The sequence below is a fragment of the Galeopterus variegatus genome, unplaced genomic scaffold (genome assembly GCF_000696425.1).
Source record: "Galeopterus variegatus unplaced genomic scaffold, G_variegatus-3.0.2 Scaffold603, whole genome shotgun sequence".
NCBI classification, from domain to species: Eukaryota; Metazoa; Chordata; class Mammalia; order Dermoptera; family Cynocephalidae; genus Galeopterus; species Galeopterus variegatus.
Window position 1 is genome coordinate 50,955 of NW_007726714.1, and position 6,490 is coordinate 57,444.

Genomic DNA, 6,490 nt, shown 5'->3' on the forward strand with positions numbered 1-6,490 from the left:
AAGGATGTGTGTGAATATATACATGTACATATGTGTGCATATAAATATACATATATATGTATATCTTTTTGTATATGCACATGAATGTAAATATTTCAATTTGGTAGGATGTGTGTGTATATATATATTAAACTACATACGACTTCATCCTTTGTCATGATGTACAATTTATACATGTTTGGATTCAATTTGCTAATATTTTGGTGAAAAATTTTGCGTGTATGTTAATGAGAAATATCTTTTCTTTTAATGTTTTTAACTAGCTTTAGTATTAGGGTAATGCTTTCCTCATAGAACTAATCAAGATGTGTTCTCTCTGATTGTATTTTATAAAGTAGTTTGTTGGAAATTGCTATCATTTCTTCTTTAAATGTTTAGTAGAATTCACCAATGATATCATTGGTGTCTGGTGCTTCCTTTTTTGGAAGATTATTAATTATTAATTACATTTCCTTAACAGAGATAGGCTATTTATGTTGCATGTTCTCCGTATGTGGATTTTTGCATTTTGTGTCATTAATGAAATTTGTTTATTTTATCAAAGTTATCAAATTTGTGGATAGAGTTTTTAACAAAATCCTTCTCTTATGATTAAAGGATTTAAATCATATATATAAAACATACCACTAATTGTATTAGTAAAGAATCAATCCAAAAACACTCCACAATTCTGCAATGATCAACTAAAAACTTTTTGTTCTAGTGGTTGAGAGGTTCAACATTGTTTGCTAGTGGGAAAGCAGAACAGAACATTATTGGCATTATCACTGAATTTACAGAAACTTACAGAAACAAAGTGACATTGTTAGTAAAGCAATAATAGGAAGCGCTTACTCATGTAGGTGAGATAAAGAGTCAGATGAGTCATGTTACAGTGTTGGTAATCTGGCAAGACAGTGATGTTAAGGTTTATAGTTTAAGAATATTTAAAATATTTTGTGAACTGTAAACCTGAAATACAAGATTTTTACACCTATATACTAGAAAATGAAGCAAAAACAACTATATTGCAACATGGAAACAAAAACACACTCTTATTAACCTACAAAAATAACAAAGATCTATTGCATTATTAGAAGGATTTTATAATCCACAGAGATACCTTGCTTATTAAGAAGGGATTCGATAAGAATAGCACTTACTGATTTAGCAATTATGAGAATGATTAGTCCAAAGATAAATTAAATGCCCAATTTGGGTAGGAACGGCAGGTGAAAGAAAAAGGAAAAACTTAAGAAAACACTTTCATATAATATTGTGCTTTCTTTATCATCTACTTCATGGATCCCACATACAGACCGGTTCCCGCTCACTGGCTGAGCGAGGTGTGGGTGCGACACTGAGGGTTGCGATCCCGTTGCCGGTCCCGGTCCAGTACGGGCGCGACACTGAGGGTTGCAGTCCATTGCCGGACATGAAAAAAGACAAAAGAAAAAAAAGAAAAAGGAAAAATTAAGAAGATTGATCCAAAGACTTGAGTTATTTTACTGATTACATTATAATATTCAGCAAAATGTCATGTAATGAACATAGGTGGACAAATTATTGAATGCATTAATTAGCAATGTGAAAGTTGTCAGTATCAAAATGGAGTCACTTTTGTCAAACCCTGACAAAATAGTGCCAGGGAAGGACAAAAAGGGAGTGTTCTCATGCATGCGTGTCATGAAAACAAGAACTATCAGAAAGCCTGCAAACCCCACACCTGACACACAGACTACCACAAACTTACACACACAAATAATACTTCTGCAGGGACGTCGGCCAACAACAGCCTGTCCACGCTCGGACTGACTCCACTTGTCATTGATCCTTGCAGCCAAGGATCATTGTTTCAAAATAACTTATGTTATCCTCCTCATTACTCCTTTAAAAACCCTTGTCTTCCTTTACCTCCCTGAATACACCCACCCATTGCAATGTTCATTCCTGAATAAATACTTTCTTTCAGAGACTCTCTTTCTCTGTTATTTAAGTTACAAAGACATTTGACTAAGAAGTCTGTTCTGGAGCCGAGCAGTGGCGCACTCGAGAGAGTGCGGCGCTGGGAGCGCAGTAGCGCCTATATAGGGATGACCGGTGTGCTCACAGCGGTCACTGGCTCAGCGCGGTGCAACCGGTCTCAAAAAGGACAAAAAAAAAGTCTGTTCTGCTTTACATATCTGAAAACTATTTAGAAAGTGTTTGCATTTCCTCCCACCAGAAGCTACAATTTTCTTAAAGACAATGGTCTTTAAACAGTTTAATGCTCAGTGTTACTAGCACCCCATGTGACTTAGGTCACAGAGTATTTTGGCAATTCAATCTAGGCAGGACTGGGGCTATTAAAAATAAGTTTTTAAGAAGGCCCACCATTTTAGGGCAAGATTTTAAAAGAATGTAAAAATTTGAATTCTTACACTTTAAATGAACAAAACTTTAAAATTACTGACTGATTTAAAACGGTTTTATGGAAAAACTAATCAGTAACAAAAACTTGCCACTAAATGCAAAGACTTCACATTTTTTGAGCCAAGTGTAGAAAGGTTCTAAGGAGAGGGCAAGGAATCTGGTGCTTCAGTATTTAAAATGGCAGGCATTTTCCTTTTCCCCTTCTAGATGGGAGGGGGCAAAGGACTCCTGGGACAGCTTCATCTAACACTGTCTTGAGGACTCACAGCCCTGAGCACTCTGGGTGTTTTACAGCTCCAATCTCCTTAGCTACGGCTGATCCCTGTGGTTAGATGATTGATAGGAGTCACTTGCTCCTCCTTCAGCACCTTAGTTATATTTTTATCACCTCTAAGATCAAGCTCTCACTAGGGTAATGTGAGTGTTGGGACAATGGCATTGCACTTCAGGATACCACTTTACAAGGACCTTTTAAATGATGCTGGACTCACAGGGGCAAAGCAAATTAAGAATTCACCTGTTTGAGGACACTAGGGTAATGTGAGTGTTGGGACAATGGCATTGCACTTCAGGATACCACTTTACAAGGACGTTTTAAATGATGCTGGACTCACAGGGGCAAAGCAAATTAAGAATTCACCTGTTTGAGGACAGTCTAGGGGCCTAATCTGTGATAATGTTCTTGATCAACTCTATCTCACAAACTCAGATTAACCAGTTTTCCATCTACCATAACGCTGGCAGGGTAGTTGTCAAAGACTGGTATACATTCTTCAGGAAATGCATTGGTGGGTAACTGATCAGCAGGAAGGTTTCACAGACATATCCAGTTCTCACCACCACACGCTTGATGGCTTATACGGGGCCACTGGCTGGACACTGTTGTGGTTTTGCTAGTCCAAAGCTCAAAGCTTCTCATCTGTACTAAATGCTACTTGCCAGGCCATTTATTTAGGGACTAGCTGCTTCCTGTGTAACATGGTATGCTTGAGGGTGAAAGCTCTAGACTCAGAATACCTAACTTAAAATCCTTCATTAGCCGTCTGACATTGTGAGTTGACTTTGCATCTCTGTAGTCTAGTTCTCTCACCTGTCAAACAGATATCATACGGTAAATATAGTTGTGAGTATAAAATAAAATTATATATGTGAAGTGATCAAAATAGTGCCTTGGTTGCAGTAGGTGTTTAATACATATAAATTATTATAAATTTAGCATTACTACAAATTTTTAGTTTCCCTCCCTGATGAATTAAGATGCCCATCGTCCTTGATACTCTCCTGAAATAGTTGCAACATCCTTTGGAAAAAAATTACCAAGAGTTAATTCACTTAAAGGGAAATAGTGAATCCATGTGTAGTCCCTTGTCCTTTGTACATGACACAAGCATTTCTGTCCTCTTCCCTCTGGGAAGAACTGTGATGATTAAGGCAATGTTACCTACCATTACCTAGGTTTACAATAAAACCCTAGCTTTTGGAGAACTCTGGTAAGGACTTCAGAGCCTGAAGTGAGATTTGTTTTTCAGGAATAAATAACCAATATGACATTTCTCAGTCAGTAACTGATTTTTCTTAAGAATATATTCATCCATTCCAGGGGATATGGCCCCCTGATTAAATAGTAAATCATTTAGAGTTTATTTTGCTTGAAAAGAGAGATTATTTCTATCAGATGTTGTTTAGATTTTGCAGAGTGGTAAATTTGGGGACGACTCATATAAACAGATTTCAATATTATAGTGACAGTATATTGAGCTAGAACAGCAATTACACAGGGCTTGACCTTTAAGAGGGCAAATGTGGCATAGAAATGCTAACATGTACATAATGGGTACACATTCAAAACATCAGACAGTGAAAAAAGTATCCTAATCAATTGTCTCCAAATCAGTCAAGAAGGTATATAATGAAATTTCTTATCATTATTTATGGTTTGTTAGGAATGCACTTAGCATGATAAATTATTTTTCATGTATAAAACCAATCCTGATCAGGGTATTTGGCCTGTTTTGGAAAAGATCATCACACTGCTACTTAATCAACTAATGTTCTAAGTATTCAGTGGCATGTTTAATTGTCTGTTTTCTCTTCAGACTATTAAAAAAAGAAAGAAAAAGAAAAATGTGGCTTGTATTTATTCTTCTTAAATTAAATATAATTCTCTAGTTTTATGTCATATTATTTATAAAGTACTGCCTAAATATTAGCCCAAATGTTTTTGTTTTTAAAAAATTTAATAGTACAAACATACCTATGAAGATGTATTGTATATGTGTGTGTGTAAAGTGTAGCTTCTTAGAGTCCCAAATTAAGTTAAAATATGATATAGATCATTTTCCCTTAGAATATATGATTACTTTTTGGCTAATTGGCATCAATTTTCCTTCATGACAGCACCGCAATTTCTTTATATCATGACAATTTTAAGCCCTAGTGTTTGGGCCTATTCCATATGTCTCACTTTATTCTTCAGCCTAAGTGGCCAGCATCAAATTCTGTTATTTATATCCAAAGTACAACTAATACTAAAATCTTTCAAAATTTTATTGTCCACATAGATTCCACTACTCTATGGAAGTTGGGCAATTCTGACATAAAAAGGAGAATTTTATAAGCCCAGATATTATACCAATACACATCACATTTCTATAGCAGTATACATCAGGAATGGAACCAGAACGTCTTATCACTCCAGGATACTTTTCTCTTTATATTGGTTGATTTACAGCACCATCAATAAGTTAAGCACTGTAAATTTGAGTTTATCACATTATCTAAATTGTGCATGTTACTGCCCAGAGGGATGTGAACAATTATGTGGTAATTTAAAGCAATTAGTTTGAATGAAAAAAAATGCCTTGGAAATCAAAAATCTCATGTGTGTTTGCAACTTTCGTGCTTTAAAGAGAAAATAACAAGTGTGAAGAATAGGAGGACTCAAAAGTTCCTCTTGTGATTTAGTTCAATTTTGTTTGAATTTTAAGTATTTTTATAAACGTTTTAACTCTCTGTAGACTGCAAATCAATAGCCCTCAGCTATTTCTGTTTACAGAAAATAAAAATCAATACAGAATTAAGTAAATTACCTGGAGAAATTACAGGAGAATTAATTTTTCTTCAATTCTCTGTTTGATTAAGAAAGTACTGTTCAACTACATATATCTATGTCATCCAGTTATCTAGGTATTATCTAAGAAGTAGCAAAACTGATTGAAAAAGTGTTGCATTTAAATAAATATTAGAATATTTAGATTTACTCTTATATGTAACCGCTAAACTCAGTTTTCTCACTGGACAAATAGGTGTAATGTGTTACTCAAGTGAATGTAACTGTATTGGTTGCATCACAAATGTATATACACTTGGCAGGGTTTGTAACATGAAGTCATGTATAACCAGTTACATAAGAAAGTCTAGGATCTTTTGTGGAACAAACAATAAAGAGATTAAACAATTCTTTGGAAATAAAAGCCAGCTCTCAGTCTAGACCCTTGAGCTATTAGGATAAAAAAGAAACCATTTAATTGTTTAAGTAATAGGTTGATTTTATTTTATAATTTATTATTATTTATTATTATTTTTATCATGGTAAGAATACCTAACATGAGAGCTACCGTCAAAAAAATTTTAAGTGCACAATACAGTATTGCTAACTATAGGCACAATGTTGTACAGCAGGTCTGTAAAACTCATCCATTTTTCATAACTAAACTTTGTTCCCTTTGAATAGCAACTCCCTGTTTTCTTCTCCCTTAGGCTCCTAGAAACCACCATTCTACTCTGTTTCTATGAGTCTGTTTTAGATACTTCACACAAGCGGAATCACACAATATTTGTCCTTCTGTGACTGATTTATCTCACTTAGCATAATTTCCTTCAGGTTCAAATCCATGTTGTCTCATATGACAGAATTCTTTTCCTTTTAAGGATGAATGATATTCCATTTTATACATGTGATTTTATGTATGAAAATGTTTATAACATATATTAACTATTATGAAATAGGTATTCTAACTTAAATAATATTATATAGAGATAATAATAATACATACACATGGGTAACTATATTTCATAATAGTTTATATATATATATATA

The 6,490-nt window shown here is 34.3% G+C and overlaps 1 pseudogene; it reads right to left on the bottom strand.

The window, feature by feature from the left end:
* Positions 1 to 2,563: 2,563 nt before the first annotated feature.
* LOC103588677 lies at positions 2,564 to 6,286 on the bottom strand (annotated as a pseudogene).
* Between the last annotated feature and the right edge of the window lie 204 nt (positions 6,287 to 6,490).